The sequence below is a fragment of the Eutrigla gurnardus genome (genome assembly GCF_963514095.1).
Source record: "Eutrigla gurnardus genome assembly, chromosome: 16".
NCBI lineage: Eukaryota > Metazoa > Chordata > Actinopteri > Perciformes > Triglidae > Eutrigla > Eutrigla gurnardus.
The window spans coordinates 988,698-1,013,996 of NC_139927.1; the positions used below are offsets into that span (position 1 = coordinate 988,698).

At 45.7% G+C, this 25,299-nt stretch overlaps 1 long non-coding RNA gene across 1 annotated transcript in view; it reads right to left on the minus strand.

The window, feature by feature from the left end:
- LOC311027257 overlaps positions 1 to 25,299 on the minus strand; it is a 212,992-nt gene that overhangs the window by 116,262 nt on the left and 71,431 nt on the right. The window lies entirely within an intron of this gene.

Here is a 25,299-nt window from a genome sequence, read left to right on the forward strand (position 1 = left end):
AAAGGGTCAGCTAACTAACACACAACCAATAACCAAACACGACTAGCAGGGGAACTAGACACCATTCAAAGTACACTCAGATCAACAGCACGAGGAGGAAAGCACGAGAAGCACAGTGAAAGCCCTCGTATGTTGTCTGAAGAGCACTGCCTTTTCAAACTGGGCCGCTCGCCAGGCTCATCGGCTGCAGCTGCGGAGAACCAATGGCTGGCGGCAGGAGGCGGGACCTGTAAATCAAGCAGAGCTGGACAACAAAAACAGGAGCGCTCACTCGGGCCTAAATGCGAAATCTATCGGCTGGGGGCCGTAACACCCCCCTTCCTAAAAGGAACATCTACCACAAAAAGTTTGCTCAGGACTGGGAGACACGAGAAAGAGCGTCGGCCATAACATTTTCAGTTCCCTTTTTGTGACGGATTTCTAAGTTGAAACCCTGCACTAACAGAGACCACCTCATCAAACGCTGGTTCGCATTCCGCATCTGGTTCAGGAAAACGAGCGGGTTGTGGTCGGTAAAAACTAAAACAGGTAAAGAACTGGAACCAAGATACACCTCGAAATACTGTAACGCCAGCAGCAGCGAGAGAGCCTCCTTCTCTGTGGTGCTGTAGTTAAGTTGGGGAACACTGAACTTTTTTGAAAAATAACAAATGGGGTGAACGATCCCTTTCTCATCCTCCTGCAGCAACACAGCTCCGGCCCCACTGGCGCTGGCATCCACCTCCAACTTAAACGGGGGAGTGAAGTTTGGGGCTGCCAGGACAGGTGTGCTGCAGAGGAGAGCTTTACAGGAACGAAAAGCGACATCACAGGCATTGGTCCAAACAAATGTTTTTTTAACACTAGTCAGACTTGTGAGAGGGGCGGCTACATCAGCAAAGTTTCGGCAGAAACTCCGGTAATACCCCGCCATGCCCAGAAAGCGGCGGAGCTCACGCCTGGTTTTGGGGACGGGATAATCCAGGATGGCCTGGACTTTGGCCTGGACAGGGCGCACTTGGCCTTGGCCCACCTGTTTGCCAAGGTAAGTGACGGTGGCCTTACCAAACTCACATTTTGCCAGGTTAAGGGTAAGGTTGGCCTCTCTCAACCTATCAAAAATCACTTCGAGAGTTTTTATATGCTTTGACCATGACTCAGAATATGCAACAACATCATCTAAATAAACTTCACAATTATTCACATCGGATAAGACGATGTGCATCAGACGCTGGAATGTGGCAGGTGCGTTTCGGAGACCAAACGGCATAACAGTGTACTGCAAGAAACTGTCAGGCGTGACAAAAGCTGACATCTCGGAAGCACGTGGTGTTAATGGGATTTGCCAGTATCCCTTCAGGAGGTCAAGTTTAGTCACAAATTTTACCAAACTGACTCTGTCAACACAGTCTTCCATGCGGGGAAGAGGATAGGAGTCTGGCTTGGTGACATTATTCACTTTTCTAAAATCTGTACAGAACTGTGATGTCTGATCAGGTTTGGGAACAAGCAGACAGGGGGAACTCCATGCGCTGGAGCTGGGCACAGCTAAACCATTCTCCAATTGATAGTCAACCTCCTTTTTGAAGAGGGAGCGCTTGGTGGGGTTGACACGGTAGGCACGTTGCTTGATTGTGGGGTGGTGACCGACATCAATATCATGAGATAGAACAGTAGTGCAGGTAGGAGTGTCGGAAGATAGAGTGAGGTGGCTGTCAATCAGTTTAACAATGTCAGCTTGGGCGGGACCATCTCGATCAGGGATGCCAGGGTGAAATTGGACAGGGGGCCAGATTTTTTTCAATTGAGACCTCAGGGGGCCGGATTACACTTTCGGACTGAAAAGGCAAACATTGACTCAACACATGGATAGGTAGGCTATTTGAAATTATTCATGAAGGCCTACACATCAAAAAGAAATTGCATTGGCACCAAAATAGCCTCACAATGAGGCCTAAATTACATACATTACAAAGGAAGATGATTGACAGGCGCTCTCCTTCATACAATCACGTGCACACTTCATGGCTGCACCTGATTGGACGATCGCTTTCACTGCTGCGCTGTCTGCTCCCGGATTTCAAACCGACCAACATGGCGGCTCGTTTGGAAACTTTCTCTTATTTTACGACAATAGTTCACCGAAAGGTGTTTCTGAAAACATTTTATGCGAGAAATAAGCTATGCAGTTGCTGAATCTGTCTTTATTTTAGATGGACAACATTCAGTTTAAAAGAGTTTCGAGAGCTTGTGGGAGGCAGCGGCGCACCGTCTCTCCACGCTCGCCGTGAGTCGAATGCATTGCAGGGCATACCGTAAATCCTTTAATATAGCCTCAGCCAAAATCTTCACGACGCGAACCTGACAATGAATGGGAAGGGTGGAAATAACGCTGCCTGTCGACACTTGCCCCGTCCAATGTTAGAGACCGGCCGGTAATAGAATACAGGCCAGTATTAGAGGACTTACAGTATATATTTAAAAAAAAACAAATAGATAAAATAATAACAAAAAAAATATTCTCCCCTTATCACCCGCGGGCCGGATGTGACGTACAGTCGGGCCGGGTCCGGCCCGCGGGCCGTAACCCTGTCATCCCTGATCTAGATGCTGCAAATGAACAGAGATGTTTTGCAACATTTCAGAATTTTGCAGACTTGAACACGAGGAGCTATTTCCACAGAGACCATCACTTTCTGGCGAATACAGGGGAGGAGTGACAGAGGTGACGGTGGCTACGCTACGTGCATCGCCGCGAGTGACATATGGTTTCAGCATATTCACATGACTTACTCGAGTTTTTCGCTTGCAGTCAGGAGTGGCGACAACAAAATCAGTTTCACATAACTGCTTCTCAATCACATAAGGGCCAGAAAACTTTGCTTGAAAAGAAGAAGTGGGGAGTGGGAGAAGAACGAGCTCTCTGTCACAAACCTCAAAAACTCGCTTCACAGACTTTTTATCGAATTTTCCTTTCATTTTTTCCTGAGAAACCCCCAGAGAGCAGCGTACAGCTTCGCGTGCTGTGTGCAACCTCTCCCTGAATTTACTCACGTAGTCAAGCACGTTAGAGCTGGGGTTAGCTGTGTCAGACAGGAACTTCTCACGGAGCATACAGAGGGGACCACGCACTGCGTGACCAAATACTAATTCAGCAGGGCTGAAACCAGTGGACTCCTGCACGGTTTCCCTTGCAGCTAAGAGCAGAAAAGGCAGACCCTCGTCCCAATCTTTCCCCGTTTCGAAGCAGTACTTTTTCATCATGGATTTTAGCATCTGATGAAAACGCTCGAGTGCGCCTTGGGATTGGGGGTGATAGGCGCTGGACGTTCTGTGGCGGATGGACAGTGATGAAAGGACTTGAGCAAACAGTTTGGATGTAAAATGTGTGCCTTGGTCAGTTTGGACATACTTTGGCAGACCGAAAGTGGAAAAGAAATTCATAAGTACTTTGACAACGGCTATGGCTTTTTTTTTTTTTTTTGGCATCACATGACTAAATAACCTAATACTGAATACTGCAGCACCCTGCCTTCGCCCAATGACAGCTGGGATTGGCTCCAGCCCCCCCACGACCCTGAATACAGGATAAGCGGTAGACAATGGATGGATGGATGAATACTGCAGCATTTAGAAGACACAGGCTATCACAGGATATCAGACATTAGTGACGACTAATTAGCACAATACTCCACCATGTATTGCGCCGCAATAAGCCAACGAGCATGCCGCCGTTGTGGCGGCTCTCATGAACACCCGTGTTGCGGTTCCCGACACATAAACAGACCGCCGACAGACGCGGTACAACTTTCCCCCATTTAGCTGCTCCCTTAAACTATAACGTGGAAGTACTAAATACACTCAATGAACGAACAGAAACACTCACTTACATTCTGCAATGACGCACACTGGCACTTCAGTGCCGCACAGCGAAGTCTAGCGAGTGACTGACGGGAGATAAACTAGCCGGGAGATCATATCGCTGCTCGTACTACACTCCCCATAATGCTTTGCGCTCTTAAAGTAATACAATCGCTCACCAAAAGATTATTAAGACACAGAATCATCCATAATAAACATAACATAACAACATCTGGAGCCTTTCTAACAACTGTGACATCATGAATGTTTATTGTACCTTGCCGCGTTTTTGAAACAGTACTGCTCCAGTAATTTCCATCCACGGAAACCGCAAGCATATCCGGGCTGCACGCTTGACAGGTGAAGGGCTCCCCCTTGCAGAGGCTGTCCACCTCATATCTCAAAGCCTCCCACTCGAAGAAGCTTTTGAGGAAGCTATCGCTGGAGATTTTCCCAGTCTTTCACAAAAACGACATCTTGATCAAATGATATTTATAAACTAAAATAGAGGGACAGAGCTTTTGCATAACTTCAATAATCACACGGCCAAAGCGGACAGTTCGCTGATCAAGCATTTTTAAAAATGCCTGACAGGACAGTCCAGGTGCAGCCATTTTAATTTCTTCATACGAGAAGAAAACATCAATGGCATAGATTGTGGCAAAGTGAAGGGTTGCTGGCCAGTAATCACTCTTTACAACATCCTCAACTCCAGCAGTCCATGTGGCTTTGCATGCACTGCAAGCCAACTCTGGCATGCTGAGCTCGTCGGCCTTGAAAAAAACAAAACAAACACTGTAATGTCAATTTTCACACACTTAATTATATAAATGTTTTTTAAAGAATATGTTATGCATTTCTCATTAATGTAACGTTATGCATATCCTTATGAGGCTGGGGGCTGGGCAGGAAAAAATACACATGCATCTAAAAAAAGAAAATCATGGAAAATGCCATGCCTTGTTCTGTTTTAATTTAGATGAGTACAACAAACAGGTCATGAAAACCAAAAATGTAGTACCTCACAATATTAGAATGTTACATAGACCAATCAAAATAAAAGGATTGATCATACAGAAATGTCAATGTTATGAAAAGTACTGTATGTTTATTCTAAATTCATTATGTGTAATGAATCTGGAATTCATGCTTCACTTTTAGAATTACATCACAGAAAATAAAACTTTCAAATTATATTTTAATTTTTTGAAATGCAATCGATGTAGCAAAAAATGAAAGCGGTCTGACAAATTTGGTTTTCCTCACTATTGAAATGTGTCATTTCTAGAATCAAAGTGTTTTCGGAGCATTTAGTTGTTGTGCAGATGCTTTTAGCCTTACTCAGTACTCATGTTAAGATATCATACAAAGCAATTACAAACATTTGGGAGTTTGTGAGATGGGATAGATATTATTAAGAACAAACTTTTAAAAAAGTTTCACATTCTTACCATTCTTTGTGATCACAGCCACAGCCTTTCCTGATTTGAGACTCAATGAGTCTGTTGAACAACCACATATTTTTTCTGAGATCTCCACAGGTACGTAACGTACTGAAAAAAGAAAATGTTGATTAAGAATCATTTTTATCGAATGGGATATACAACATTGTAAAGTGACAGATTTCTGACTAAAAAAGACTGAACTTTACTGAAGAATGTGAAGCATTGCTGATAAGTATTAAAGTGAACATGAAGAAGCTAACATTTTCAGTCCAGCGAGAAAATATATTTTGTGACAAAACAGAACTTACCACAGGGAGAAAGGGCCTTATTCAGCACATACGTTATGTGGGGCAATGGCTGGAAAAATCCCAAAGTGCTGCCATCTCTGTTGTGGAGGGGGTGTCTGGTGTGCATGCTGACATCACACTCGGCACAGAAGAAGGGGTGTGGACGGCAATCACGGCAGCGGACAACAGCGGAATTGCTTGAACACTGTTCCACATTTTCTAGTGCTCCTGCGGTGTTAACCAGCTGTGGTCTTGCTGCCCTCCAGCTTTCTGAAAAGATGCTTTTTCTGGTGCTCCAGTTTGTAGAAGCCAGAAGAGCTCTTGGGGTTGGTGCTTCCATCTCATCTCCTGTGGCATCACACAATGATAGCTGGAGGTCTTGTAAAAACCCCTCTATTAAAATGGTATATATATATATATATATATATATATATATATATATATATATATATATATATATATATATATATATATTAAGTTTGATACCTTGAATTTCAAATACAAAGATAGAGTTTACATTTTAACTCTGTATTACAAACATTGCAGATACAAGTAAAAAATATCTGAACACAATGCTTTGAGCGACTGGATGCAACGTAAAGTACATACCAATAGCATCTGGAGCAAAGACCACATCAGAGCTAGTGCCAGGAGCACTAGTGTCAGGAGCATCAACAGACGGGTGAGTCTTCTGACTGCAGCCAGCTGTGCCAGAATAAAAAACAAACTATTATTCACAGCATTAAAATGGTCTACTTGTCCCAACACTACTTGCACATGATACAGAGTCAATTATGAAATCCTCACCATCAAACATTTATCTAGAGGAGACTATGTGGAAGGGACAAGTGGACTTTTTTTCACACATCATGATGTGGACATGTATTGAACTGTACACACAATGACAGTAAATTAAAATACTGGCAACACAATCAGAACAAACTATTTGAAAGGCAGTCTTGCCAAGAACAATATATATAAAAAACTGACATGGTTGATACACAGCCAAGGACAGAAAGACTGCAGCATGTGATTGAAACTTCTCACCAGAACATCATTGATAACATCTACAGTGCATCAGTGATATCAGTGCACAGATTTAAAAGACAACACACACCACAGTCACGGTCTGTTCCCCCCAGTGTTGCCAGGTGTACGATAATTATCATATTTGTACGATAATTTTTCCCTCTGTACGATCAATAATCCCAAAGGTCAAATATACTATAATTTGACCATTCCGTGAATGTGTGGTTGTAATCGGTTGTAATCAGCCTGTCGCAACTCTGTCTGTCAGAGTTTTTTGGTGAACCCTGAAGGCATCTGCTTTTCTAAATGTGAGCTACGAGTGACGTGTATGCGTTTGCCTCAGAACAAGGGCCATGATTGGCTGAATAGTCTGCTGCGCACGCCCCATGAGTGAGGAAGAGAGAAAAAAAATAAATGAAGAAGAAGCAGAGCCGGTCTGTAAAAAAGAAGCGCTGAAAATTAGTGAACATGTGTTACGTGTCCACAGAAAGAATACTGGTAAAACATAACATAATAAGAGTCAAGACAGGGTGACGGTTTAGGGTTTTATTACCGTTCTCCAGAATAAAACAAAACAAAAAAAAGATGAACAAGGTGGTGATTTATGTAGTTGTAGGGGGTGTATGCTGTGTAAAACAAAACAGAAAATAAACCTAAGACTACCTAACTCAAAAGGAAAGCAAACCTCCTGGCTCCCGACCCTGAACAGAAAACACAATGGAGTTAGGTGAGTCTTCCAGGAAACTATCTTCCCTACACTCCCTGAACCTAACATAAAACCGTGCCAAAAAGACCCGCCACCAATCACCACCCGCTCAGCAATGACAAAGTCAAGGAGTGTTGACAGTGGGCAGCCCGCAAGGACTACACACTAAGAAGGTTTAACCAAAGTTTCAAACGAAAGTTGGGTCCAAACAAAGGACAATGGCGGCGCGTGGCGCCGACGCAGCGCCATTGCGCCCAGCAACGACCATACCCGGCAGAGACAGCAGCCCGCACTCGCAGAGAGGCGGTACCGCGAGAGCCGGAAAAAAAGGACCCGCCAGCCCCGGAGACGGCTGTCTTTTATAGACTCCGCCCCGCCATGTAATTAGCCCCATCTCGGGCTTCCTGGGCTGGAGACAGACGCGGGTGACAGAAGATCGACGCACAATATTCCCTCATAATGCAGCGGTTAAGGACTCCAGCAGTATCTGCGTAACACCCCCACCATTAAGAAAATAAATTGGGGGTGAAAAAAAAAAAAATATATATATATATATATATATATATATATATATATATATATATATATATACATATATGCTATACTATACTAACAGCCAGCCCAGTCACACACGCAGCTGGGCTGAAGGGAACAGAAAGGGTTAACGATTAACCATCCAGCAGCGTCTCCCCCCCCCCAGCTGAGCAGAGGAAACAAAACGCAAAGGTTAACAAGTAAACCAAAAAAACTGTTTACTGTTACACAATAAATTTAAAGTAGGTTTTATCTCTTTAAAAAACATTAACCCACAATTTATTTATTTTTACTCTTTTTTTCACAGGGCAAATAGTAACTTAACATCTGGACAAGGCGTCCGCTACCACATTTTCACGCCCTCGTATGTGTTTAATCTCAATATTGTAACCCTGTAATATGAGGCTCCATCGCATCAAGCGCTGATTTGAGTTGCGCATGCGATCGAGGAACACCAGGGGGTTGTGGTCAGTATAAACCACAACGGGCTCTCCAGCCCCACCGACATAGACTTCAAAGTGCTGGAGAGCCAACACCAGAGCAAGGCCCTCCTTCTCTATCGTTGAGTAGGCACGTTGATGGACATTGAATTTTCGCGAGAAAAAACAGATTGGATGCTCCAACCCCTCGTTATCTTGCTGTAACAAAATGGCTCCCGCGCCAAGGTCACTCGCATCAACAGCAATAGAGAAAGGGCGAGAAAAGTCAGGGGCAGCGAGCACCGGTGCTGTCGTTAACAAGGCTTTGACAGCCTCGAAGGCGGCCTGACTCCGAGGAGTCCATTTAAAGCACACCTTCGAGCTGAGCAAATCAGTGAGGGAAGCGGCAACGGTCGAGAAATTTTTGCAGAATGACCGGTAGTACCCGACCATGCCGAGGAAGCGCCGCAGCTCGCGGCGAGTAGTTGGAACCGGATAAGCCAGCATAGCCTCCACCTTGGCATGAACGGGACGTACCTGCCCCCGCCCAACCACCTTACCTAAATATGTGACAGTGGCCTGAGTGAATTCGCACTTAGCCAAGTTAATGGCTAGATTGGCTTCGGCCAGGCATTCTAGCACTCTAGCAAGGTGAGTAAGATGTTGCTGCCACGTCCATCCATCCATCCATTTTCTACCGCTTATCCTGTATTTAGGGTCACGGGGGGGCTGGAGCCGATCCCAGCTGTCATTGGGCGAAGGCAGGGTACACCCTGGACAGGACGCCAGTCTATCACAGGGAGACATGTAGAGACAAACAACCATTCACGCTCACATTCACACCTACGGGCAATTTAGAGTCACCAATGAACCTATCCCCATCCTGCATGTCTTTGGACTGTGGGAGGAAGCCGGAGAACCCGGAGAGAACCCACGCTTACACGGGGAGAACATGCAAACTCCACACAGAAGGAACCCGGGCCGACCCGGGAATCGAACCCAGGACCCTCTTGCTGTGAGGCGAGAGTGCTACCCACTACACCACCGTGCGTTGCTGCCACGTGGCGCTATATATTAGGAGGTCATCCAAGTATGCCTCACAATTACACATGCCATCAAGAACGTTATTAACCGGCCGTTGAAATGTGGCAGGTGCATTGCGAAGCCCAAATGCCATTACCGTGTACTGTAGGAAATGATCTGGTGTCGCAAAGGCTGAAAGTTCTTTGGCACGGGAGTGGAATTTGCCAGTAGCCTTTCAGCAGATCAATTTTGCTTAAGAACACAGCAGAGCCTAAACGATCAACACAATCATCGATGCGCGGCAAGGGATGACTATCAGGTTTCGTAACGGCATTGACTTTCCTGAAATCAGTGCAAAAACGCACCGACCCATCACTTTTAGGCACCAATAAACACGGACTACACCACGGACTGCAGCTAGATTCTGCAATACCGTTCTCCAACATAGATTTCACCTCCTTCTGAAACAAGCCCCTCTTAAGTGGATTTGCATGATAGGGATGCTGTTTAATAGGGCGCGTTGCACCCACGTCAATGTCGTGAACAATCGCTGTTGTTTGGCGAGGCACATCAGGGAAAAGATCCACATGCAAGTTAATAAATGAGATGAGGTCTTCACTGTGTGACGACCCCAGTGGGTGTGGTTGTTTGTTGCATGTGGTGTTTTCTCTCGCTGTCTCCAATCTCTTTCTAGTAATGGTTAACATGTAACTGGCCAAGTTGCTTGGGTTGTAGCTTTGGTGTGACGGTTCCCCTCCGGGGTTCCGTCTTAAGGGGTGGGTGTGACGACCCCAGTGGGTGTGGTTGTTTGTTGCATGTGGTGTTTCTCTCGCTGTCTCCAATCTCTTTCCACAGGCTTTATGAGTCTCCGGTGTGTGTTTCGGAGGGGGCGGGGCCACGCCGTTAAACACCACGTGGAGAACGCCAGCTCGCTCTCTCGGTCCATTCCCGGCCTGGCGTCCGGCCGTTCACCTGCTGTTCTGCTTATTGGGTTTTAAGGCGCACCCAACATTCACTTATGCAGCCAAGCACCTGCACACACTGCTTATCACAGATATAGAATAGCCTGACGTTGTTTTGGTATTGGTATGGGGGGGTTTGTCAATAAATATAATTGCCGGCAACTTCCCTCTTGTGCTGTTTTGTCAGAGATCTGAGCCAGTTCTGACAACGGTCTGTGGCCGGCAAATGTGACAAAAAAGAACTCAAGTTACACAGCACCTCAGAGTTCTTCATTCTGCCTTCAATTACCTCCACTGAGGGAAGGCGACCCTCATCGTCATTCACTGATTCAGCCACGGCACCCTGCTGATCAGACAGAGTGGCAGCCACGGATCCCAACGGAGCGGCAACTTCAGCACCACAGGCAGTGGACAGCGCCACTCGCGCGTCGGGACCTGTTCGATCACAGTAAAGCTTCAAGCGATTAATGTGACACATTGTGGTTTTCCTTCTACGATCAGGGGTTGCAATGACGTAGTTAAGATTATTCACCTGCCGCACAACCTTGTAAGGACCACTGTAACGAGGCTGTAATGCAGCGCCCATCACGGGAATCAGGACCAACACGCGATCGCCAGGGTGAAATTCACACGCCACAGCGGTTCTGTCAAACCTTTGCTTCATGCGTTTTTGACAGACACCTAGATTTTCCTTGGCTAAATCACATGCACGACAGAGCCGGAAACGCATTTTAGAGACATAATCAGACAGATCGCCATACTCCTTGCTTTCCGTTAGAAACGACTCGTGTAACAATTTCAACGGTCCACGCACTGTGTGCCCGAACACAAGCTCCGACAGACTGAACCCCAGACTCTCTTGTACAACTTCATGTACCGCAAACAGAGCGGCACACCCTCATCCCAGTCTCGCTTGAATTCCAGACAGAAACGTTTAAGCATTGATTTTAGAGTGAGATGGAATCTTTCTAGTGCACCCTGAGTTTGAGGTCGATAAGCTGTGGACTGCACATGTTTAATTGCGAGCTGACGCATCGCCTGCGCAAATACATGGGACATGAAATTACTTCCACGGTCAGTCTGCATGGTCTTCGGAAGGCCAAACATAGAGAAGAAATCAATCAGAGCCTTCACAATGGCTGGAGCCTTAATTTTCCGTAAAGGGACAGCATGAGGGAACCGTGTTAACGTACACATAATTGTGAGTAAATGTTGATTGCCGGACTTCGTCCGAGGCAACGGACCAACACAATCCAAAATTACATGTTCAAACGGCTCGGAGGAGACAGGTATTGGCTGTAAAGGCGCAGGAGGAACGACCTGGTTAGGTTTTCCAATAACCTGACACACATGACACGTACGACAGTATTTTGCAACATCACGGTTAACACCTGGCCAATAAAAATATCGGGTGATACGATCCAGTGTCTTTGTCACACCCAAATGACCAGATAAATGGTGATCATGAGCAACGCTCAATATGTGATCACGATAACACACGGGGACAACCATTTGGTAGAAAACCCTCCACTCATCTCGCGCTGAGGCCATAAGAGGTCTCCATTTGCGCATCAAGACACCCTCTCGCAAAAAGTAGCCGTGAGGAGAATGCTCAATATCTATTTCGGCCACAGCCTCGACAAAGAGCGAAGCGAGAGACGGGTCGTTTCTCTGTTCCTTAATTAAGTGCTCACGACTCACAGACACTTTAGGAACCTTGGACAGTGATTCAGAATCAGCCAGCAAATCACCAACATCGAGTGAGGGTTTTACAAAAAATGTATCGCAAAGACCAAATGATTCATCCTCAACCTGGGTTTCTTTTGCACGCTGTGCTATAGCATGCGTAACGACGCTAGCTTGAAAAACTCCAAGTTTACTACGGGCGAAGGAAACACCATGCCTCCCATAACATCATTGCCCAGCAACACTTGCACATTTTTAATTGGGAGAGTACGACGTACACCCATTTTAAAGTCACCAGCAACTAAATCCGAAACAAGTGCCACTTCATGGAGAGGGACATTCACAAAGCCCATTTCGAAACCTTGCACAAGGATATTCTCGCCAGCATAAGACTTTTCACTAAATGGCAAAACACTCTCCAGGATGAAACTTTGCGAAGCAGTTGTATCCCTAAGTATGTTCACAGGCACACGCACCTCGCGGTTGCCTGTTAAAGCAATGTAGCCCGTTGACACAAACGGAGCAAAGACATCACTCACTCACGTCTTTCCGAGACGTCGGAGGAAATGTGGAAACACAAAGACCTAACTCTGAGCCAGTCTTAGGCGTGAACTTAACCTTATTGTCACGTTTCAATTTAAAACAATTAGCGATAAGATGCCCACGCTTATGACAGTGCCCAAAAACCATTGGATCCTTTAGACGAGTCACACATTTATCATCAGTTTGAGCATGTTCCACTACAGTTTCTTTGGCCATATTAAAGTTCCGTTGCTGACCATAATTCTGAAACTTAACAGGATAAGAGATTGCATCTTTTCTTGCAAGCACATATTCGTCAGCAAGTACAGCAGCGCTAGACGGCGTAAGATCTTTGTGCTCACCAGTGCCGTCGTATAGGGGGGGAAAGGTGATCACAATTCTAAGGGCCCACAGCCCGCTAGGGCCCACACACAGCCCCCAGTAGGTGGCAATGAATGGTTAGAGGGGACCACACCGATATTCTTTCAGGGGGCCCAGAATTCCTAGCAACTCCCCTGGTGCTCACCCACATATGTGGCTATATTTTTAGGTAGGGAATTCCTGAAATCCTCAACAATGAGTAAATCACGGAGACCCTCAAAAGTCGTTACATTCTGTGAATTTAGCCAACGAATACACAGCATCTCTTTCTCTCGAACAAACTCAACATAAGTCATCGATTCACGCTTCTCATAATTCCGAAACTTTTGCCTGTATGCTTCAGGTACAAGCGAATAAATATGCAGCACAGCTTGCTTTACCTTATCATAGTCCGCCGCATCTAACCGGGAAGAAATAGTGACCAATCGGTCAGCCATGGTCGGGATGTGCTCTGACCTCTCCGCAGCTCGCGAGTTCCCGTTACGGAAGCGAGGTGAAGTGGCCAATACCCGGGAGGAAATGGCGAAGTTAAGGGCAGCGAAAGCTGCAGAGGACAGTGATGATTAATAAATTAAAAGAGAAAAAAAAGGGGCTCCCACACCATCCCATCAAATAGTAGCTACACTGGACTTTCTTTTTTTTTTTTTTTTTTTTCTGTTCTCTGTCGATTAGACCCCCTCCAGACTTTGTTACATGATGAGACTCCTGTTCACTCGTGATGAACAAATATGGACACGTGTGCAGACACTCACGTAATCTGTATGCACTGGACTTCAGCTCTCTGTACCACCTACTGCTGTAACATAGTATGTCAAATGTCAAGTGTAAGAAAATGTTAAAATGCAATTGACAAGAAAAGACTATGATGTTGATTTTTTTATTATTATTATTATTATTATTATTATTATTATTCTTTGTTCTTTTTTACTTTCTATTTTTTATTTTATTTTAATTTAATTTTTTTTCAATTTTATTATTATTATTTTTTTTCTTTCTTTTCCCCCCTGGGTAATGGGGGCGGGACTAGATAAGCCTCGGCTTCTCTCGCTTTCCCTTTCGGCCATGTGTATTCATGTTTACTGTGTGAGCAAGATGTGTGATGATGACTTAATGAACATGCCCGAAATAAACAAATAAATAAAAAATAAATCTTCTAAGGACAACGAGGAATATGCCTGCTGGGCCTTGCCTTGGAATATGCTTTGTAAAGTTATCGGCCACACTTCGCGAGGCCATTTAAGAACTGTAGCAACTCTTTCAAAATGTGCGAAAAACGTATCAACCTCCCTCTCATTAAAGGGCGGAACAAGTTTAATAATACGTGTAACATCAAAACCGACATGTCCGACAGGGATACGAACACCAGACTGAAGAGCTTGGATCTCCAACTCTTTTAAGTGAATAGCCTGTTTCATCTCCAAGTCTTTCATTCTCAGTTCATGCTCTCTGTGCTCTCTATCACGCACTGCTTGTCTTTCAGCCTCTAGCTGTGATTTCTCTCTTTCCCACGCGACCTCTTTTTTGCGAAGCTCTAAATGCTTCCATTCTAAGGCAGTTTTAGTAGGTGTAAAGTCCGGTTTACCAGTATATGGCCGAGCAGGAGTTTCAGGACTTTCTTTTACCAATACCCCCATGTCGCGTAGATCAGCCACTAGTTTTTCCAGGAGATCCGCTTTAACAGGCAAACCACGAACTTCAATTTTAAAGTGGCCAGCAACGCGCACTAGATCATCTCTAGTAATGGACGACAAGCATGCAAAGGAGGAGCCTGCACAAAAGCTTTGAGGTCAAACATAATATGTTGCACAACAACAACAACAACAAAAATTAAAGAAATACTCAACGCGCAAGTGGCAGAAAAAAAAATATCACCGTAGCGCTAATCGTACTTCCAACTATCTTACTTGAAACTATCTTCCCTACACTCCCTGAACCGAACATAAAACCGTGCCAAAAAGACCCGCCACCAATCACCACCCGCTCAGCAATGACAAAGATTAATTAAGGAGTGTTGACAGTGGGCAGCCCGCAAGGACTACACACTAAGAAGGTTTAACCAAAGTTTCAAACGAAAGCTGGGTCCAAACAAAGGACAATGGACAATGACGCACAATATTCCCTCATAATGCAGCGGTTAAGGACTCCAGCAGTATCTCCGTAACAACATGTTAGACGCTATTAAACACTAGAGTGACTATAGCGCATCAATAGGCTTGTTATTTTGGTTATGACGGGTGTATGATAGTTTCCCTCAAAATACGATAATTTTATGTCTCTGGTACGATAATCCTACATTTCTCACCTGGCAACACTGGTTCCCCCTTCTGACAAAACCGAAATTGTATAAGCCTGTGTAGTGGTCTAGTATGGCAATTGCGATATTCAATATAATGTCGTTACTTGAAGAAAAATAAGGAAAGAAGATAAATTCCCTTTTCGAATCAGTTATAGACTAGGTCTAGGCTATGTCTAGGCTAGGTCACTGTGCAAAAATACCACAGCCTCCAGTCATTACAACAAGGGAAGGGTGGCAGTAGGGAAGTGGTCTTGACAGAAGGGGTAGGATAAAGAAGTATGTGAAGGCCCACAGATTTTGCCCTGCCCCTCAGTGATCACTTTGTTGAACTTCTGGTGGTAGCATATCACTTCTATATTTAAGTATGTTACAACTTGTAATAATTTAACATAAAAGTGGGGAAACAATGATTAAAGCCATTTTTTTGTGATTTTTCAGACAGAACCGTATTTATTTATACATCTTTTATTCTGCATACATGTTGCTTATGTACAGAGATTATAATTAATATATGTATACTGTCTATGATCAACAACGGTAGGTATACATGTTGTAGGAGTGGAAAATAGTGTGGTAGACTTTTGGGTAGGCTGAATGCTTAATGCTTTATGTCCATCAAAGTAGAGTTCTCAACCAGTCGGGTCTAAAATCTAAGCAAGTGACTCGGGTCGGACCTCAGGCTTAATTTTTTTCTGCTCAGTGAAATAAAAATGGATTAATCATCGCTGCGGTTCACCGTTAAGAGAGTCTAGCTGCTGCGTATAACGTGCATCATGGAGAGGGGCGGGGGCAGACCTGACGCCGCTGCGTGCACGCCTTTAGCCTGGAGAACTAGATGGAGTTGGTGAAAAGTAAGGTGAATTCACCGTCGCCTTTTTCTGGTCATGATAATACGTGTATGAGATAAAAAAAAAAGAAGGGGGGGGGGGGGGGGGGGGCGGCGTCGTCGGGCCGGGTTCGGGCAGATAATCCATGTTGATGTGTCGGGTTACATCGGGTCCGGGCTTTAAAAGCCACGGGCCGGGTCGGGTCGTAATTTTCAGGCCCGTTGAGAACTCATCAAAGCCCCTCTCAGTCATTGATGCCAAGTAGGCATGGCACACCACATTAAAGATTTCAGCATTACCTGATCGAAAACATTTATGAAACGTGATTCTTGTTCATTACGGTCATTATAGTTTTTTGCAAAGCCCTTCAAATAAAATTACACCAAAATAAAGTTGTAGTGTCTTAAATAAATCAGTCGAATGACATTTATATTCTACAGTTCCTATATTGGCTACCAGCTGCATTTGGGCTGATTCTATCAGTTTTGGGGGGGCAGATTTTAGTCCTATTGTTATTTTGTTCTTTTTACTCTCTTAACCATGCATGCATGCTCTTACCTGAAGGGGAAGACTGCAACTGCCGCGAGGGACGCCGGTCCTGGTCGCACACCATGACGTTGTGTATCGTGCATTTCGTTTGATGGCGCACGCACCTTTGAATACAAATCTTTATCTATAAAGATAGGAACATTTTACACTGCGGTACAGAGAGAAACAAATAAATGAGCCTATTATGTATGCTGTCATATCACATCAGTAAGAACATGTTTACAACATGAATTGTTTGGAGTTCACATCGTAGCCTACATACAAAGACAAGTAATTAACATGACAAAACAAATCAAGGAAAACAATAAATTAGACACATATAAGCTATGTTACATAAGGGGAACTAATTATTTTGTATTTATTTATTTATAATTTTTAAGTTTTGTTTGGACAGTTGAGTATTATGGGTAATGTAGGCTGGTGCCTTCAGCTACCCAAAACTGACAACAAACGAATTGAAGGGGAAACGCGGAAACAGATGTACGTGGCTCATTCGTCTTGTGTAATTAACAAGGATACACTGCTGTGTTAGTTGCTAGAAACGTCACATGTATTATTGTAAAATCATCGTTAGTCTAAAACCCTAAAAAATGACGGTACTTCCGGGTAATAGGTCCTCCCTATCCAATGGGACAGGTGCTCACGGCGTCTTTCAGCCGTAGTCCCTAGCAACCCGACGTCATTGAAACACCTGTCTGGCCATAAAATCTTCCTAATAACTATCCAATAGGACGGATGCTCACATCGTCCATTAGAGCCGTGGTCGGTTTAATACAGGAGTGAATGGGCTGCTGCAGCAGCCGCTCTGAACGTCAAATATCGTCTCCGTCTGCAGACGACGTCGAAGGGTACTTTTTCCGTCAGTGACTGTCAGTCGCTATTTGACGTTCTGGGAGTGAGACTGTGTTGCGCTGCTGTTATGTCCGACGGAGATGGATGTCTGACTTTAATATATTTCTCTTCTTCCACACACTGTCAATAGGCGGGCATGGCTGCGTATTAATCCGACGGGGGGCACTCATTTTCGGTCACAGCTCCGTGCACATTCAATCCCCCTCTCTGGATGTCTGACTTTATTTTTTTTCCCCTCTACTTCCACACACTGTCAATAGGCGGGCATGGCTGCGTATTAATCCGACGGAGGGCGCTCATTTTCAGTCACAGCACTGTGCACATTCACCCCCCTCTCTGGATGTCTGACTTTAATTTTTTTCTCTTCTTCCACACACTGTAAATAGCCGCGCATGGCTGCAGGTTAATCCGACGGAGAGCACTCATTTGCGGTCACAGCTCCGTGTACATTCACCCCCCTTTCTGGATGTCTGACTTTAATATTTTTCTCTACTTCCACACACTGTCAATAGGCGGGCATGGCTGCGTGTTAATCCGACGGAGGGCACTCATTTTCGGCCACAGCTCCGTGCACATTCACCCCCCTCTCTGGATGTCTGGCTTTAATGTTTTTCTCTACTTCCACACACTGTCAATAGGCGGGCACGGCTGCGTGTTAATCCGATGGAGGGCACTCATTTTCGGCCACAGCTCCATGCACATTCTTTCTTAAGGGAGTCATAGTTACCCCGGTCGTTCCCGCACGTCCTCGGTATCCATCAGTGGAAACCTGACCGCTGGACGGGGCTGAATCCCCGGGGACCTAGACCGAGACCCGGGTCCCAGGGACATCCTAGACAACATGGGTGCCTGGTTGTAGGCCCACCGGTGCTTCTTCCTTTCGACTCACGAGGAGGCCAACGTCACCATAGAACATGGCTATCCGGCCGCTCCTATTCCGTGTCGTTTATAGTCTTGCGTCGACTGAGGGCTTACCACCTCTTCGTCACCCATAGGTACAACGCGCCCCATAGAACAGCGAACGGCCGTTAAGTCCCGCTCCTACCGGCCAACAATGTCAAGCTTTGGGTTAGGGTTATTGGACTAGATAACCGGTTAACAGCGGGGCCTCTGCCTTTTCAGAGTGCCCATTTATTTATTCCCTTTGAGTTCCATACGTCACAGGCCTTGAAGCACTCACCAGCTCACTGCGGCAGGGGGAAGCGGATTCCATCCGCAATGACTTCCTCCATTGCCAAGGGAGGCCCCCACTTTGAAATGGACTCGACGCAACCCCCGAACGACCACAAGCCTGGTGCTAGATTTGAAGACCTACCAACTGTACCGTCATAGTAGCGTCCCCAGACGCCCACGTCCACCCACCTGTGGCTCACACACCCTTCCCCGAGGGGGGGGATTCCCCACATAGTAATGGACTATGAGAAGCCTTAGGCTGATGCGCTTGGTTGAACCCCAGTGCGTTGGGAGCCCCTACCGCCCGCCGGATGGCAGACGAGTGGCTGGAACCCCCGCACAAAGGGAAGACTAATGCCGGCTCGCACCCAAGAGGTCCCCGTGTCCACCCACCTATGGGTTCATCCCCTCGAAGGAGGGATTCACCATATTGTAGTGCAATCCAGACATCCTCAAGTCTACGTTCCTGACTAACACGGCCCTGGCCACGCAGAGAGAACTGCCGCTCTGACGGTCCAGACCACGGGTTTGGCAAAGTAGCGGGCTTCTACCGCTCAACCATTCGAGTTCGTTGGAAGCCCGAGGCGCCCATATCCACTCACCTGTGGCTCACATCCCCCCCTCGAGGGGGGAATTCCCCACTTTGTAATGGACCATGAGAAGCCCTAGGCTGACCTAATGCAGGCTCGCACCCAAGAGGTCTCCGTGTCCACCCAACTATAGGTTCACCCCCCTGAGGGAGGGATTCACCATATTGTAGTGCAATCCGGACATCCTCAAGTCTACGTTCCTGACTAACACGGCCCTGGCCACGCAGAAAGAACCGCCAGACTGACGGTAACTAACCACGGGTTTGGCAAAGTAGCCGGCTAACACAGCTCAACCATCCGAGTTTCTTTGAATATAAATATTATTGAATATATACATTGGACCAACAGGCCTCTGTGAACACATCCCGCCAGTATTACAACAGATGAGGTCGGGCTATTGTTTAACAGACTTACCGTTGCCAGTCCATGATCTGGTCGAACGGTCCAGGTAGGTAATCCTGTGCACAATGTACTCACCACTGCTTGGTCAGGTGGTCATAAGATTAACCCGTGCACCATTGGGTCTTGTAGCCAACAGTGACTTTGCACCATGCACCCTCCGGCCTCCGGGATCATGCGTTAGACTTACCGTCGCCTGTACCTGCTGGTCGAACGGTCCCAGTGGGCTGTTCCTTGTACCCCAAGACGTCCATTACCATTTAATTGGTTTGTTGCACACAACACCAACCAGCTTACTCCCATGTTCCTAACCAAACTTCTGTGCGCTTTACACACGTCCACCGTCTGGAGCAGGACCCTCCGGCTGAGGAGGGTGGAGAGCGATTTGACTCGAGACTTGCTTGCACCAAGAAGTACCAGGATCCTGTTGTTAGACCCATACCATTTCCCCCTAGCAAGGACGCTTAAGTTCTCAGCACAACCGGGGGATTCAATGAAACCCCTCTGCCTAACGTGAGATGGACACGCGGCAGCCAACCTCTTAGCCAACACCCCTGAGAAGGCTCTCAGGAGCACGGAACCAATCGTGATCGGACGCCACTGGTCTATGCACTTCAACTCGACCGGGTCACTAGACTTGGGGATCAGTGTGGTCCTACTGTCCTTGAGACAGCTGGGGAGCTTGCCACAGTATACAGCGGCGCTACGCTTGACTCCATCCGTGTCCGCTGCCGTTCCAGCTTTCATACGTTTAAGCGTCACCAGCGCTTCCTCCGATGTGATAATCCCCATGAAGGGGGAGTTATCCGCTAAGGGAAGGGCTGTCCCAACCCAGAGAAGCTGCCCTCTGACTCCCATACCAACTTATACGCATTCACAACTTCACTCAAGCCGACCATGCATTGAGTTCTGATTTTGCCATCAAGCACCAACTTGGCTAAGCTGCTGCGGTGATTATAATAAAGCCTCTGCTGGAGCTTGTAAATAGCACGTAAATAGCACGTTTGCCTATCGTGGTTGGGCTATAGCCCCATCAAGAATTGTGTCAGCCCTACCGTTAGCCCTACCATAAAACCACCAAGAAAACAACAACAAAATAACCAAGAAAAGTGCGGAGTTCAACAGCACCACAACGTCACGTCGTAACGGCATTCAGGCAGCTGCGATGACAACTGTCACTGATCTGGGTTCATTAACAGACTGTACTGTCCGTACGTCAACGTCACTCATGTGAGCCGCTTTTAGTGTATGCTCGACACAGAGACAGCAGGCTACTAGTTTGTAAGCTACCTGGCTTTAGCAGTTCGCGTTAGCGGCTTATAGTCACTCACGTTAAGTTAACGTTAGTAAGCTGGTCAAAATTGATCATGGATACATTTGTTTTTAAACGTCGTCGGACGGAACAACAGATGGCGGTGGCGGGCGTGTTGGATAAAACTACTGACGCACCGTTGACACCTGCAGGGGAAGATGACCACTCGGGTCCCGGCTGTTAACATAACTATTCACGTTTCGCTGTCTCTCTCTCTCTCTCACTGTGTGCATGTTTATAGCTGTGGGAGGGTGTTATCAGCGGCGCCGCCAGGTTTCAATTTCAATGTACGCACAGAAACACCACAGGGACCACCCCAGCCCAGGCAGACAGGAGGCTCCACACCAAGGTGTAGAGCTCTCCAGCCACCCGGGCCAGGGCCATCCACGGGACAGCACCCCCGACGGTGGACCAGAGACAGCTCCCGGTGCGGTCGGCCCCCAGGAGGAAAACACTGGAAAACCGAGGGGCTAAAACAGTAAAATAAGATAAAAAGATAGAAGCTAAAAACTGAGGGAATAAAAACAGTAAAATGCATCAAAATCTATAAAATAGACCCAATAAATGAAACAATAAAAATAAATAAATAAATATAATATAATATATAAAACAGTAAAACAGGATAAGTTAAAATAAATAATGTAAAATAGAATAATAATAAAAAATGTAAGAAGCATAAAAGGAATTAGAAAGAATAAAACAAGTCAGTTAAAAGCCTGATTAAAAAGGTGGGTCTTGAGCCTCTTTTTAAAAACATCAACATTCTCTGCGGCCCTGAGGTTCTCCGGCAGGCTGTTCCACAATCGGAGGCCATAGAAACTGAACGCCGCCTCCCCGTGTGTTTTAGTTCTTACTTTTGGTAAGGCCAGCACCGGAGGACCTCAGGGTCCGTGAGGGTTGATAGGGTAAAAGTGTTGCAGATAAATAAGAAGGCCCAAGACCATTAAGACATTTAAAAACTAGTAAAAGAACCTTAAAATCGATCCTGAAACGCACAGGGAGCCAATGCAGCGATTCTAAAACTGGTGTAATGTGTTCCCGCCCTCTGGTCCTCGTCAGCACGCGTGCGGCTGAATTCTGTAATAACTGTAAATTGTATATGTTATTTTTGGGAAGACCAGAGAGCAGGGCATTACAATAATCTAAACGACAAGAGATAAAAGCATGCATCAGCACCTCTGTGCTGGCCTGAGAGAGAAACGGGCGGACTCTGGCTATATTCTTAAGATGGTAAAAACCTATCTTTGTTATGTTTTTGATATGTGGAATAAAAATAAGCTCAGAGTCAAAAATCACGCCCAGATTTTTCACAGATTTTGCGGGTTTAAAATCCTGTAACTTTGGTAAAAGTTTCTCTCTCTGGCCTTCAGGACCAATGACTAAAACCTCTGTTTTGTCCCGGTTGAGCTGTAGGAAGTTTGCTGCCATCCATGACTTGATGTCTATAATGCAGTTAAAAAGGGCATCAATTGGCCCTGTGTCATCAGGAGACACGGCGATGTACAGTTGCGTATCGTCAGCATAACTATGAAAGCTGATGCCGTGCCTCCTGATGACGCGGCATGTACAGATTAAAAAGAGTTGGACCTAAAATTGACCCTTGGGGAACCCCACACTTTATCTTATGGGTTCCTGAGGAACATGTATCCATACTTACAAAGAAACTTCGATCAGTAAGGTAGGACGTGAACCAGTTAAGAACAGTACCAGAGAAGCCGACCAGGTTCCTCAGTCTATTTAATAAAATGTCATGGTCTACTGTATCGAAGGTGGCGGTTAGATCCAGTAGTACCAAGACTGTGAGTTTATGATTATCTAAATTACACCTGATGTCATTTAAAATCTTTAAAAGTGCTGTCTCTGTACTGTGGTTCCTCCTAAAACCAGACTGATGAGTCTCTAAAATATGGTTTGAGTTTAAAAAATAATTTACTTGATTAAAAACAAGTTTTTCTAAAATTTTACTTAAAAATGGTAAGTTGGATACAGGCCGGTAGTTATTTAAAACATTGGGGTCACTCTTCTTCAGAAGGGGCTTCACCACCGCCGTTTTAAAGGAGGTGGGGAAGACACCCGTCTGAAGAGAGCAATTCACCAGATACAACAGCTGTTCCTCAAAGAATCCATAGAGTTTTTTAAAAAACGGTGTGGGAATTGGATCTAAAAGGCAGGTTGTGGGCTTTACCTGGGAGAAAACTCGACCAAGTGTCCTCGCATCAACCAGGGCAAAACTCTCCAGTGTTTCCTCAGGTAAAAGCAATGATCCAGGTGTTAAAAGCTGTTGGGATAAAAGACTGGATCTGATGTCATTGATTTTTCTTCTGAAGTGGTCTGCAAAGTCCTCACAAAGGGCGTTATCTGGTGTCTTGGAGGATTTTTTTTAATTTGTGTTTGTTAAAAGATCGATGGTGGAGAATAAGAATTTGGGGTTATTTTTATGGTCATTGATAAATTTTTGGAAGTGGGAGATTCTGGCTTGTTTGACTGTGTTATTGTAATTTTTGAGGTGTTGACGTAAAATTTCATAATGGACTGTTAATTTTGTTTTTCTCCACCTCCTTTCTGCACTCCTGCAATCTCTTTTCAGTTGTTTAGTTTCTTCAGTTCTCCACGGGGTTGTAGGTCTTGTTTTAATTGATTTTATAAAAACTGGAGCAACTGAGTCCAGTATCAACTTTATCTTATTATTAAAATTGTCAGTGATAAAATCGCAGGGTGCTGGTAAAATTTCGGCAGGAGTGCTCTGTAAAATCTGGATAAAATTTGCAGCCACTTCAGAAGTTAGGTAGCGTTTCCTCACTGTTCTCACAGGGGCCTCCCGTTGATTAAAACTGGTGATTGTAAAAAACACACAAAAGTGGTCAGATACAGCCAGGTCCACAACAGAGGGCGCACCTCTGGTTATAAGATATAACCAGGTCCAAGGTGCGCCCCCTGTTGTGCGTCGGCTGCGTCACATGTTGCTTAAAATCAAGGCAGTTTAAAAGGTTTAAAAATTCTCTAGACATTGAGTCTGAGGAGATGTCCACGTGTAGATTAAAATCACCGGTTATTAAAATTATGTTAAAAGTGATATGGATAATTGATAAAAGTTCTGAAACTTCACTAATAAAAGAAGTGGAATACTGGGGTGGTCGGTAGACTGTCATACATAGAATCGGTGGGCAGCTAAAAACGAAGGCATGGTACTCAAATGATGAGTAACTGTTAAAAAATACTTCATTAATGTTCAAGGTGTTATTTGTGATTGAAGCAGTACCTCCCCCTCTTCTGCACCCCCTAGTTGAGAATAAAAAGTTAAAATTTGGTGGGGAAGCCTCAGTGAGAACAACAGGTGCATCAGTGCCAAGCCATGTCTCTGTAAGGAGAATGCTGTCCTGGTTATTATCTAAAATGTTTGTTTAAAAGAGAGCGCACGTTCAGCACAGCCATTTTGTGGCTGTGCTGTGCTGAACGTGCGCTCATCACATTTTTTCAGTGGAATGTTAAAAACACATTTTGGTCTAAAAACAGTCCTCGGTTTCAACTGTCTGTGGGAGATTATGGTTGTGATTGTGTGAATACTGTCCTGTGCCACTGGGGTCACTGAGGGAGGGGCGTGTATGATGGAGGTAGGGACGGGTGAAGGTGTGTGTGAGTGAGGTGCAGAGGGCCTGTGTGTGGGTGTAGTGAGTCAGGAGGTGGTTGTGTTGCAGGACTGGACAGTGAGGTCAATGTTGACTGCTAAAAGCCTTGACCCCTCCTGGTTTGGGTGCAGGCCGTCCCGTTTACTGGGTGTTGTTATATATTTACATTGAAATTCTGACATTGATTTGAGCCCCACCGCCGTATGAGTTAGCCCCACCGTAGTTGAACCAGAAAAAATACTCTGGCGCCGCCACTGCCTCGCGCATATGGTACTCCAAAATGAGTTGTGAGATTTTTCCTAAGTCCTCGCGCATATGGTACTCCACAATGAGTTGTGTTCGTTTATTTTCTAAGTCCTCGCACATATGGTACTCCAAATGAGTTGTGAGATTTTTCCTAAGTCCTCGCGCATATGGTTCTCCAACACTGACCTCCAGCCGGACTCACTCTGCTCCACACTGACCCCCCCCCCCCCCTCCACAACTCTATTTTTTCTAAGTCCTCGCAGATATGGTACTCCAACTGACTTCCAGGCGTGTGCGGCAGGGGTTTCGATCCGGTCTTAGGCCACCGCAGCCGGACTCACTCTGCTCCACACTGACCCCCCCCCCCCCCCTCCACAACTTTATTTTTTCTAAGTCCTTGCGGATATGGTACTCCAACTGACTTCCAGGCGTGTGCGGCAGGGGTTTCGATCCGGTCTTAGGCCACCGCAGCCGGACTCACTCTCCTCCACACTGACCCCGCATATGGTTCTCTAACTTACATCCAGGGGGGGTGCGGCAGGTGTTTCGATCCGGTCTTAGGCCACCGCAGCCGGACTCACTCTCCTCCACACTG